This window comes from Hyperoodon ampullatus (assembly GCF_949752795.1).
Source record: "Hyperoodon ampullatus genome assembly, chromosome: 12".
Taxonomy (NCBI): Eukaryota; Metazoa; Chordata; class Mammalia; order Artiodactyla; family Ziphiidae; genus Hyperoodon; species Hyperoodon ampullatus.
In genome coordinates, this window is record NC_136925.1 from 61651912 (window position 1) to 61665075 (window position 13164).

At 37.2% G+C, this 13164-nt stretch overlaps 1 protein-coding gene across 1 annotated transcript in view; it reads right to left on the reverse strand.

Moving 5' to 3' along the window:
* AHI1 (Abelson helper integration site 1) overlaps positions 1-13164 on the reverse strand; it is a gene marked incomplete at its 3' end in the record, with an annotated part of 214518 nt that overhangs the window by 59848 nt on the left and 141506 nt on the right.

Below are 13164 nucleotides of genomic sequence, written 5' to 3' on the forward strand. Positions count from 1 at the left end.
ACATACACTAAAGAATAAACTACTTCTACTTTTTTTGCTATGTAAATGGAATTTGAAAATTTACAGGTTATACAACTACATACGTAATGGAAAATTATCATTGCAGACCTCTGCATTTAGGCTGAGTACTGATTTATTCACTTAACAAGTATTTACTGAAATCCTAATGTACCTGGTGCTGTGTTAGGGACTGAACATACAGTGATAAACAGGCTAATTTCTAGAAGGGGTACCTTGCTTAGGCTTTGCAGGTGAATGAAGGATAATCAGGAAATAGCCAGCTGAAGAGATGGAAAGTGTGTCTCAGGCAGACTGCACCCCATGTGTGAGAGTCCAGGGAAGAGAAATCCCAAATAGCTCAATATGGTGGGAGCCTGGCATTAGAGGTAAGAGTCTAGATAGAAGGTGGGAGAGGCTGAGGCTTCAAGAGTCAGTAGGAGCCAGATCACACACGCTGAAAGGTTCAGACTCAGAATATGGGTAACGGGAAACAAGGAATTCCATAACAGTTCTCAAAACTCTTTGTGGCGCCTTGAAATTAATTTAAAATCTTTATTAACACATTAACCAGAAGACTTTAATGGATAAATATGGAATTAACTGCTGTCACTATACAATGTAAGGGCAGTAATGATAATTTAAGTGGTAAAAATACAATTCTTATTGCACTGCTTAGCACAGTCCCTAGTTTACAACATGCTATGCAGGACGTTGTTTAAAATTTACAAATCTTTTGTAACTCTCAGTATATTGATGCCAACTCACTTATGTAAAAGTGGAACTTTTAACTCTCCCCCTGCATTCTTCCTTCTCCAAACCTCTTCCCCTGTATTCTCCTGCATGGCACTAACACAGAACAGGAAAGCCAATAAAAATGTTCTGAGTGCCTGCCATGTTCTGGGTCCCTGGCTAGTTGCTTATGTGAGTTATCTTACTCAACCTTTGTGACAATCCTGTGAGGGCAAAAATTCTTATTTCAATTTTACAAATGAGAAACATGATACACAGAGAAATCTAGTAACTCCTCTAAAGTAAACTACTAAGTGGTAGAATCAGGATTGAAACTCGTGTTTCTTTTCCTTCATTTTTTTTTTTTAATGAAATACATTTATAGGCCATCTTTACCTAGGATCAAACATGGGAAAGAAGCAGCAGAGAGGAAGGGAGGAGGGACGGGAGATCCTAATCACTCATGAAAGATAAGACACATTTTTGGACAGCAGACCTCGGGCAGCTGGCTGTGCTGAGAAGATTAGCTCCCCTGGGTCACCTGCAGGCCCCACTGCGCCCCTTTCCCGACACCTGAAACCCAGTCCGAGAACCTGCGTGGGGATTTGTTCCCACTGTTCTTCATCCTGGTGTCCCTATAAAAAGAGGAAGAGATACCAGGAGCATACGTGCACAGAGAAAAAGGCCGCTTGAGGACACAGCGGGAAGGTGACTGTCTGCATGGCAAGGAGAGAGGCCTCAGAAGGAACCAACCTGGCCGGATACTTGATCTTGGACTTCCAGCCTCCAGAACTGTGAGCAAATAAACTTCTGTTTTTAAGTCACCCGGTCTATGGTATTGTGTTACAGCAGACCTGTCAGACCAATACATAATACAGCCTCACAACCTGATGGTGTCAGGTGAATCACGTGTTACCAGCCTCTTATGGTATTGCAAATGGGCAATGCCTCATTTGCATCCATCTTAGGTCCTTCCCGGGTTACAGTACTGTGTTCTACACTCTCCTAATGCTATCTCCTGATGTAGAAATAATGTCCTTGTCACCAAACTCCACAACTACCATCCTTAGGAGGGAGACTACACCCCCCAAAGCAGTCTTGCTTTGTCACCATCACACCATTACTGACATTTAGGCACAAAACAGCTTCACAATGAGCAGTCGGCGTGTTTCACGTGCCAAGAGCCCACAGGTTGGCGGCAGTGGAGCTGTGACCATTCTCTCATCATACTGAAGGCACATGACAAAATCCACACAGCTCATGAGAATCTGCTGGTATTCCAGTGTGTGTTTTTATCAAAATGTTCTCATCATTTGAAGACCATTACTCTCTTCTGAGCATCACAGTACACACAGTAAACTCTGCTTGTTTTATTTTGGTAGTGGATTTTGCATAACTCACGTCTTCCCTGTCTCCAATTAGATTTCATTGTCATCTCGCTGTTTCAGGATAAAGTAAAGCTCCATTGGGAGCTTTATTCTGCAAGTGTTGGAAGACACAGTCCCATGCGGAGGTTTGTTTTGAATTAATACCATCTCTATTTTCCCCTTATTTTGGTAGGTGTTGTCACATAAAATCTGTTTTGATCATTCTCTTGAGAAGTATCTTCTACAATGTACCCTTCTGTGCACACGGTGGTCTGGCATGTGGGTATAACATGCTCAGTGCTATGATCCAGATCTTGAGCTGACAGGGCGGTTATGAAATCTTTCAGTAATCTTTCTTTTTAGACGTAAGTTTAAAAATATGTGTTTATGTGCCCATGTGCCCATGTTGGTAATGATAGGTCTGGGAAATAAAATGTTCCACAAAATCCACTTGGTCACATTTGATCACTATTCACATATTTGAAACGGAGTTCCTTCCTTTTGTCAAAGCTTGCCGAGTTGCTTGGGCACAATCGTTCACAATGGAAGTGCCACTGGCAAGCTTTGTTTTTTTTTTAACATAGTTTTCGGTCTTCATAGCATTGCTTGCCAGATACTATTTCTTGGTTTAAGCAGAGTCTGCCAGGCTGTTATAAGACATTTAGGGGAATTCCTTTTTGCATTATCTTCTGAGAGATTTTTCATTATTACAGTTGTCTCTCTAGAATTCTCAGTGGTTCTTGAAACTATTGTACCTAAGGAACATTAACCACTGTACGGCTCAGCAGCAGATGTTCCTTGCAATGTTATCTGTGATGCAATCCAAAAATCAATATTCGTAATGACCCCAAGTCATTCAACAAGCTGTGCTGAATAAGTCATGCACTTGAGCACTTTCTCCTCCAACACGGCTTCTGCTGGCTCCATAATTGTCGGGGAACTTCTTTGCGCCGGCCTGCAGCCAATGAAGCATCTGGATCCCACCCCCTTCCCTCTGCTTCCTACTTGCTTAACTTGATTTCAGAATTCTGCCCTCCAGAAAAGTGAAAGAATACATTTCTGTTGTTTTAAGCCACACCATGTTTGTGGTAATTTGATATGACAGCCCCAGAAAACTAATACATATGAAGTTTACTTTCGTGAGTACTAGATTTTTTGTATTCCTTTAAAGAGTACTGGATGTTTTTCTGCCATGTAGTTACTTGAGATCAGTTTGACCCCTTCCAGGTTTGCTTTTAAGTCGTGTTAGAGCAGATTCAGGAAGACTTTAGGACTCAATAAACTCCACTACTAAGATATGATTCTCCTGATAATTCCCCCTGATGCCCCACATTATTAGGTTTTTCCATTCTGGCTGGCAGGACTGTGAATTATTCCCATTCTGTTGTGTAGGCTACTAATTTCTGATGGTTCTTTCCTTATGGAGTTTAACACCATGTAGGTGCAGATCAGTACTCAGCCAAAGAGTTATTAAGGGTACTTCTTATGGTTATTGGCAGGATTATTACCAATTAATATAAGGTGAAACAAAAAGAAACGTCTTAGTAATTATTTTATTTTATTTTTTGTGAGAACTCTTGTTACAGGTATTTAATGCACATTAACTAAAAGGTATACATTTTCAGTTTTCATAATAAATGCAATTATGACTTTATTACACTTCTGGTATTCTTAAAGAAAGCACATCAAGCTTTAATATAGAAATATTTAGGTTACACTTAACTTCTGGCTCAAGTGATAATAAAGCTTCTTTTCTTTTTTGATCTTATACATGTTCCCCTCAGGGATGGCCCATCTCTTGTGGGCTTGGAGTGACCTTTGGTTATATGGTTGGCCTTGTTGTTTCAACACTCTGGATATATTAAAAGATAAAGCAACTTACATAAAAGAACAATTAATTGGAGCCAAGGGAGAAGATGCTTCTTTGTGCAGATTCCATAAGGACTATGCAGAAGTATGGATGGTCTAAGCCAGGCAGTTATATTTATAGCACTGTTTTTCACATAGTTAACAACATGGTGTGATTGTAGCTTTAAAAATTATGAAACCCGACAGAGATTGTACTTTCTAGTTGAAATAAAGTTATTTAGAATAGATTGTGGCTTCAGATGCATTTGCTGCTTTTTCGACCTTGGGGAAACATCCTTAATGAATTTTATAGAATTGATGGCAGGGTTTTTAAAAAATCTCTTTCAAGTTTTAAACTGCTTCATTATTTATAAGAGGTCTGGGTATAGCTGTAGCATTTCATATGCTTTCTGAGAGAAATGGACTGTTTTCTTGGCCACTGGAGATGTTTCCATGTAATCAAACAACAGTTTATACATCTTGATCCTATTTTTTTTTTTAACTGTGTGTTTCTTTGGAGTTAAAATGGCTGTGATAGCCTCACCAAACACTTCAATCCCTGATGGACTAAAGGTGAACATTCCACATAGTAGCATGCTCCCATTTCTTTTTTTAAAAATAAATAAATTTATTTATTTATTTATTTATTTATTTATTTTTGGCTGTATTGGGTCTTCATTGCTGTGCGCAGGTTTTCTCTAGTTGTGGTGAGCGGGGGCTACTCTTCGTTGTGGTGAGCGGGCTTCTCATTGTGGTGGCTTCTCTTGCTGTGGAGCATGGGCTCTAGGTGTGTGGATTTCAGTAGTTGTGGCACGTGGCCTCAGTACTTGTGGCGCGCGGGCTGTAGAGCGCAGGCCCAGTAGTTGTGGTGCTTGGGCTTAGTTGCTCTGAGGCATGTGGGGTCTTCCCGGACCAGGGCCTGAACCCGTCTCCTGCATTGGCAGGTGGATTCTTAACCACTGCACCACCAGGGAAGTCCTTGCTCTCATTTCTTTTGCTAGTTTCCACCCTTGTTCCAGACATAGGTTCTTCTTTCATATCTTTCAGTCTTGCTATAGTTTTGGGGTCACCTCGGAGATCTGAGTTCCTATTAATACAACAGGTATATTTAGTGTGTATTCCTTAAGTTCTGTTACCCACTCCTCTTTCACATTTTGAAACGAGGCTACATTTACCGCAGAGAAGCACACAGGGAGGACATCAGTCATCGGATAAGACAAAAGCCTCAGATAATCACAGTCTTCTTGTCTGCTCTTAGTCTTTCTGTTTGGCCGTGTCATAGAGAACCCGGAGGTACTAGTTGTCCCCTAAGGTGACACTGACTGTGTAGCAGTTGAAGATGGCAGGCATGTAATCCTCCAGGAAGGTGTCGTTGGCATAATTCATGGGCAGACACATCTTGCCCGCCTCCCAGTTGCAAACCACCATGTACCTGAGCATCACTGCACTGGCCCACGAGCTATGCTGGGCATGGTCCGCCCACCTCCACCAGTCCCTTCCCTGGCTGTGCCTGCCTGCTGTCTCCCAGTAATATTTAACAAGTGAAATAAAATAAGCTTTAGTAAAGTCTCATTTCTCAATTATGTCGCGCAATGTTGGGTCTTTATTACTAAAATAGAAAAAAAACATAAAAAAGGTAGTAGAAAATCAAATTTAACAACAAATCCTGAATTGTACAGAAGTACATTACTAAACATTCAAATGACTCCTTTACTAATAGTGACACTGGGACTATATTTTATTTCATAAGAAGAATGGAAAAACATATAATCCTACTTCTAGCACCATGTGGTAGAAATATATACAGTCTCTTATGATTATTTCCATGAACACTAAGAAAGACAACTCTAAAGATATTCATAAAAAAGAAACTAAGGTCCTGTTATTTTTAACTGATCTTATCTGGATAATAATAGATTAAGAAAACAGAGATAAAGTAACTAAATAATTGCACAAAGTTTATTGTCTCTGTACCAGGCAAACTATCTGTTCTATCCTGCTACATAATGCTAGTATATATGACCTTAAACACTTCATCAAACAAATATTTGAAAATATTTAATTCCAAATACCTTCTGGTAAAGTAACTACTAAGGGTAATAGAAAAAAATACGAAACTAGGTATCAAGACAGTGAGTTTCCAGTTCTGCCTGGGTCTCCAAGGCTAAAACATATCATAAAACACTCAAGCTGGATGTCTGTAAACTAAGGGGTTTGGACCAGATGCTAGGTGGTATCCCTTCCAGCTTAAAAATTCTAGCATATCAGATATTCAAATAACTATTCCAAAAGAATGGCATTCACAAATTTTAACATAAGTTCAAAATATTAATTTGTTGGATAAGAGTGTGCCTGATTATTTGTGATCATACATGAATTAGAAAAGCTTGTTTGTTTGCTGCAGTACTACACAGGAAAAGCCTCTTAGTCATAATTAAAGAAGAATAGTGATAAAGCATTTCTTTGGAATTTACTGGTTGGAAATACTGCTTTCTTCTTTGACGAATAGGAATGATTGAACTTTTGGACTTCACAAATAAAGCTACTCATTTTATATGATGATTGGTATTAATTAAACCTCTTCTTACTGGAAATCACAATTCACATACTTTGTTACAGTGAATCATTAGTGCTTCATTGAAAAAGGCTCTAAAATGTATCTTTGTATTGGTTATTTCCTGAAAAAAAAAAAAAACCAAGATAATGATGCAGACCTTTATAGACTGGACTACAGATTTTTGTTTTGTTTTGTTTTTTTGTTACTGAAGAAAGATGATAGTGTACTTTAATTATTTTTCTTGGGAGGGATAGCAAAAGGAGAATTATGAATCATTGGTTTAGACATGGGTGCTTAAAGTGTGTTCTCTAGATTAGCAGTGGCAACATTACCTGGAAACTGGTTAGAAATGCAAATTCTTGGGCCCCATTCCAGACCAACTGAAATATTCTGGGGATGGACCCAGTAATCTGTTTTAACAAGGCTGCCAGGTGATTCTGATGTACCTTAAGGTTTAATTAACTTTATTTCGATGACCTACTTTATAAAACATGTACATTTATTTTCTGCACATATCAAGTATGTGACTGAATGGTTAAGAAACATAATTTAAAATATAAAACCAAATCTTATAACAAATTGTTAACGGGCAAAACTTAAAAATGTAAACCTGTTCCTCCTTTCCTATTTTACTTATGTTTCTTAGTTTCTCTCGTAGCACTGAAATGCTGACTACGTCCAGATTTGAGTAATATAACATCTACTTCGCCGTTTTTTTCAACAAGCTCATGCTCAAACTGCAACTAGGAGTCATAGTAAACATTTCTTAGGTTCCCCTACCATCTCTTAAGGATTAGCAAAATGTTTAAAGTAGAAAAACAAGCAAAAATTGAAAGACTAAATCTATCAATAATTATTAGATACATATTGTGTCTGAGGTACTCTTATAGGCTGAGGAGACAGAAGTGAACACAGTTCCTGTCCTTGGGATATTCCGTTTCATGTTTCATTGTTTTTGGTATGGTGGCCCTTTTTAAAAACGGGATACCTTTAGTATTTGTACAAGTTACTCTGCTGTTTCTCTACTTTTAAGTTGCCAATAAAGAGTACTAGGGTGCATGCTGATATTGAATATTAAAATAATAATTTATGAATTACTTCAGAAGAGTATAACAAATTTCTTTAAATTCTCTTAGCAAACCATGAGCTATGAGTAAATGTAAAATCAGTAAAAAAAAAAAAAAAAAAAAAAGAATCAGTTGAAGATAATATTTTTAAACAAAAATAAATTCAAGTATCTGCAAACAACGTATTATTTAGTTTATACACAGTTTTAGTAATTATAAATTTTATACTTCACAGTTCAAAGCAGTGGTTTATAGAGATTATATACAGAAATGTATCCCTTATGATAAATGGAATATTCTTTTTTTTACCCTGTTGCATTTATAACTTGTTTCTATTTTCCTTAGATGCTACTTTCCTGGCCAGGTCCTTTCTGTTGCCATATTGTTATGAGAGGTAGTACAAATTTTTAAAAAAATACATAAACATACAAATTTATAAATACTAAAATAAAAATTATTGATTCAAGTTTGTTAAGGACATAAACACATGAATATATAAATGATAAAAAACTTAAAAATAAACATATAGGGACTTCCCTGGTGGTGCAGTGGTTAAGAATCTGCCTGCCAGTACAGGGGACACGGGTTTGGTCCCTGGTCCGGGAAGATCCCACAGGCCACGGAGCAACTAAGCCTGTGAGCCACAACTACTGAGCCCGCGTGCCTAGAGCCCATGCTCCTCAACAAAAGAAGCCACTGCAATGAGAAGCCAGCACACTGCAATGAAGAGTAGCCCCTGCTCGCTGCAACTAGAGAAAGCCCATGCGCAGCAACAAAGACCCAATGCAGCCAAAAATAAATAAATAAATATATTTTAAAAAATAAACATATAGATAGATAAGTAAGTTATACAAGGGTCTTCAAATAGACTTGTATTGTTGCAAAACTAGTTTGGAAAAGCCTATTCTAAAACTGAATAGGCACCTACAGGAACTAAAAAATGTCTGTATGAGCTACATTTCCATTTTTCTTTGAGAGTGAGGTATGGGTGCATTTCTCTGTGCTTAAATACACATAATAGAGATAACAGACTTATCACTTAAAAATAACGTAAGGTCTGGGGCTTCCCTGGTGGCGCAGTGGTTGAGAGTCCGCCTGCCGATGCAGGGGACACGGGTTCGTGCCCCGGTCTGGGAGGATCCCACATGCCGCGGAGCGGCTGGGCCCGTGAGCCATGGTCGCTGAGCCTACGCGTTTGGAGCCTGTGCTCTGCAACGGGAGAGGCCACAACAGTAAGAGGCCTGCGTACCGCAAAAATAACGTAAGGTCTGGGGACAAATCTTTTGAGAATGAAATTAAATCATTTTAATGCTTAATGGCATCTTCAGGATTTCCTGGGCACCAACTATAAGTGCAAAGAGTTACAGTACTTGATATTTTTGAGAACTACTTAAGAGCACCCCTAAGGACATTTATTAACAGAATTCATTAAATTTATAAATAATTTATTTTCTTTCTTTTTTTTTTCCTCAATGAGCCATGTAGCCTGTGGGATCTTAGTTCCCTGAACAGGGATTGAACACGCACCCTTGGCAGTGAAAGCACAGAGTCCTTACCACTGGACTGCCAGGGAATTCCCATAATTTATAAACAATTTCTGAAAGATGAATTAACTAGTAACTCATTTATATAATAAATGAAGTGTGTGCTATATATATAGCACTGTACATAGTATGGGAAATATAAAGAAATGCAGCATAAAGTTCTTGACTTGAAGCTGCTTAAGACAGTTAAGAAAAACATACTATTTCAAATATTATATACTTAAAAATTCTTATCCTGAAAGTTTAATTCACTCATTCTAAAACAAGTATATAAATCTCAGTTTATTTTTTTCTCAGCAACGTATATCTACTGTTATTATTTAATAATCTGCTATGCTATAGATATGTGTTTATCTCTCTAGATGTATCGAGAAATATATGTATCTACCAATTATTTAATGCTTGTTATGTGTCAGGCATGCGCTAAGCATTTTACACTATAAACGTATGCATGTGTGCATGTGTACATACATACAAATATACACACACATATATATATTTGTGTACATACACATGTTCACACATATGTTCATAAACACCCTATTTAGTATTTATCATGCCTTTGTTTCTTTAATTATGAACCAAAAGAATTATTACTTGTCTGAATCACACAGTTTGGCAGATTCTAGATGTTAGAAGGTTTGCTTTTCTCTTAAATCTATGCTCTTAATCACTAAACCTACACAATTAAATTTGAAGTTAGAGGCCTTCGTGGAACCAATTAAACATAAGTCTGCTTGGTTCACTGCTTATAACTTTTGCTAAGATTTATGCTAAAAGAAGGATCTTTAAGACTTGGTATTTCTATTACAGAAGGCACCTGAAGAGTACCATCAAAGCACTTTTCTTCATATTATCTTCTCAGTCACAATTTGTTGAGGCCATCAAACTGGGAAGTTATATGGTAAACTGAAATAAGGCCAAAGTGATGGCAGATGTATGTATACTAACAGGTGTGTCCATCTGATCACTACAGTTTATATTTACACTTATACTGAAATGACTAGGCATTGTTAATTTGGAAAGGCTTTGTGAAGGAATCTTGAGTAATAAATTTAAATGGAAAGAGAAAAGCTTTTTAGGCTGCTAAGAGTAGGACATCAAAAATTAACTGCTCATCTTATTTAAACACTGAGGCTTGTCTATTTCTAATTCTAATGTCAATCCAAATATTCTGGGAAAAGCTCATGTACACACATGTGAGTATTTGGTTTAGTGAGGAAGAAGACAAGAATATAATAGAAGGATAATGAAGAAGCTTGATGGAAAACGTCTCTATTTTAGCATATAAATATAATTATGACACATACAGAGATGTAGACGGTCAAGTAAGGGGCTCTAAAACCTACCAAACAGTATTTCAAATGGCAAAAGAGAAACCAGCAAATAGAATTTTAAAGAAGCAACTAGAAAACACTGAGCTTAAGAACAAATGAGTAGAGAGGAAGCACTTCTGGAATGGGAGAGTAATGAAAATTGGCTCTTCCAAAAAATCAAGAAAACTGGCAAAACTGTCAAAATCAACTTTTAAGAACTTGAAAAATTAGCCGAAGGACTGCAATAATCCAAAGATCATGTATTCAAGAAAAACAGTTGGATCTTGGTAAAAAACATCAAGTTTTATGGAATTTTAACCTGCCCTATTCCCATTACTCTCTTGCCAGCCCTATGGTAGCTTTAAAAACAGACTGACAACCATGGTTAACTGTGAAAACTATCAGGTCAGCAGTCACTGGAGAGGGCAGAACAGGTTCAGAGTGCCTATAAATCCCCATCTCCAGAGAAGTGCCACTATATGACCTAGGTGGCAGGCCCTGAAAAGCTCCATTCTCAGGGCTTGTCTTTATTTGATGTGACTCAGAGTCAGCTGTTGAACAGCCATATCCCTCAAGCATTTGTCAAAAAAATCAGTGGCAACTTAGGTGGTGATACATGTTATGACAAGTAAGGAACTGACCAAAAAATTAAAAGGAAAAACTGGGAAATAACATGTCTATCTATAGGGTTTGCTGAAAAGCATCAACAGATTCCTAGAAATCTAGAAGGCCATGGGTATGTGCAAAACTCTGTCTATGCCCAGGAAAGACCAGAGAAGGCTCAAATCTTTCATCTCTGCTGACCTTAACAGTCAATGCAAGCAGAAAGTGAAGTCTAAGTATGGTAGAGTTATGAACTGCATGTTGAAGCACTAAAAACATGTCTTAACACACACATAGAGCCCTTTGGAAAAGGTCCTCGGCATTTAAGAAAATCTTAATACAATCATTAGCTGACCACTAAGCTAACCAAGCAGACACTTTATTGGTTGCACAACACAAAAAGAACAGTCTTTAAAGAATTACTCCAGGAAAGTCCCTAATTAAACAAATAGTAAAAGTAATAATAACAAAAATGACAAATCATAGGGAAGTGGGGGTAGAAAATCTGATTTTTAAGTTTGCCACATTATATTATCTCAAATATCCAATTACAAGACATGTAAAGAAAGAGTAAAGTATAACCCTCATAGGAGTCAAAGAAGTCAATAGAAATTGTCCCTGAGAAAGTCCAGATGTTGGAATTACTAGACAAAAACTTTAAATTGGTATATATATGTTCAAAGATCGAAGGGAAGCCATGTCTAAAGAATTAAGAGACTGGATATATGTATATGTATAACTGATTCACTTTGCTGTACAGCAGAAACTAACAAAACATTGTAAATCAACTATAGTCCAACAAAAATTTAAAAAAAGAATTAAGAGAAAATGAGAATGCTATCTCAGCAAATTGAAAACATCAATAAAAAGAAAGAAAAAACAAACAGAAATTCCAGAGTTGAAAAGTACAATATTCACTAGAGGGGCTCAAAAGTAGATTTGAACTGGCAGAGGAAAGAATCAGTGAACTTTTTCACTGATTAGTCTGAGGAACAGAAAGAAACAAGAATGAAGAAAAATGACAGAGCCTCAGACACCTATGGGCTGATATCAAGTGTACCAAAATATGAATAATGGGAGACCCAAAAAGAGAAAAAACAGAAGAAGGGAAGAAAGAATAGCTGAAGAAATAATGGCCCAAACTTCCCAAATTTGATCAAAAATATTAATCTGCACATCCAAGAGCCTAGACAAACACCACGTAGGATAAACTCAAAAAGATCCACACCTAGACATATCATAGCCAAACTACTGAAGCCCAAGAATCTTGAAAGCAGCAAGAGAAAAACAACTCACCATAGAAGGATTCTCAATAAGATTAACAATAAATTTCTCATCAGAAACCTTGGAGTTCAGAAGTTAGTAAGATGATGCTTTCAACAATAAGTGTGGAAAGAAGACTCAACCTACGATTCAATATCCAGCAAAACTACCATGTAAAAAAGAAGAAATTAATACATTCCCAGATAAATGATAACAGAGAGTTTGTTGCTAGTAGACCTGCCCTTCAAGAAAAACTAATGGGAGTCCTTCAGGCTGCAACAAAAGGGCACTTAACAGTAACTCAAATTCACATAAAGAAATAAAGAGCACTGATAAAGGTAATTACATAAGTAAATACAAAGGACAGCATAAATGTACTTTTTGGGAAACTCCTCATGTAAATTAAAAGACAACTTTGTAAAGAATTATAAAAATGTGTTGATGGGCTTACAACGTATAAATAAGAGAGTGTCACGGACTTACGTATACTACCAAATATAAAATAGCTAGCTAGTGGGAAGCAGCTGCATAGCACAGGGAGATCAGCTTGGTGCTTTGTGACCACCTAGAGGGGTGGGATAGGGAGGGTAGGAGGGAGACGCAAGAGGGAGAAGATATGGGGATATATGTATATGTACAGCTGATTCACTTTGTTATAAAGCAGAAACTAACACACCATTGTAAAGCAATTATACTCCAATAAAGATGGTAAAAAAAAAAAGATGTAATTTGTACAACCACAATAGCACAAAGGAGGCAGAAGGGAAAATAACTGTATTAAAGTTTTTACATACTATTAAAATTAAGTTGGTGTTAATCCAAACTATATTGTTTTAAGTTAAGATGTTAATTGTAATTCTCAGGGTAACT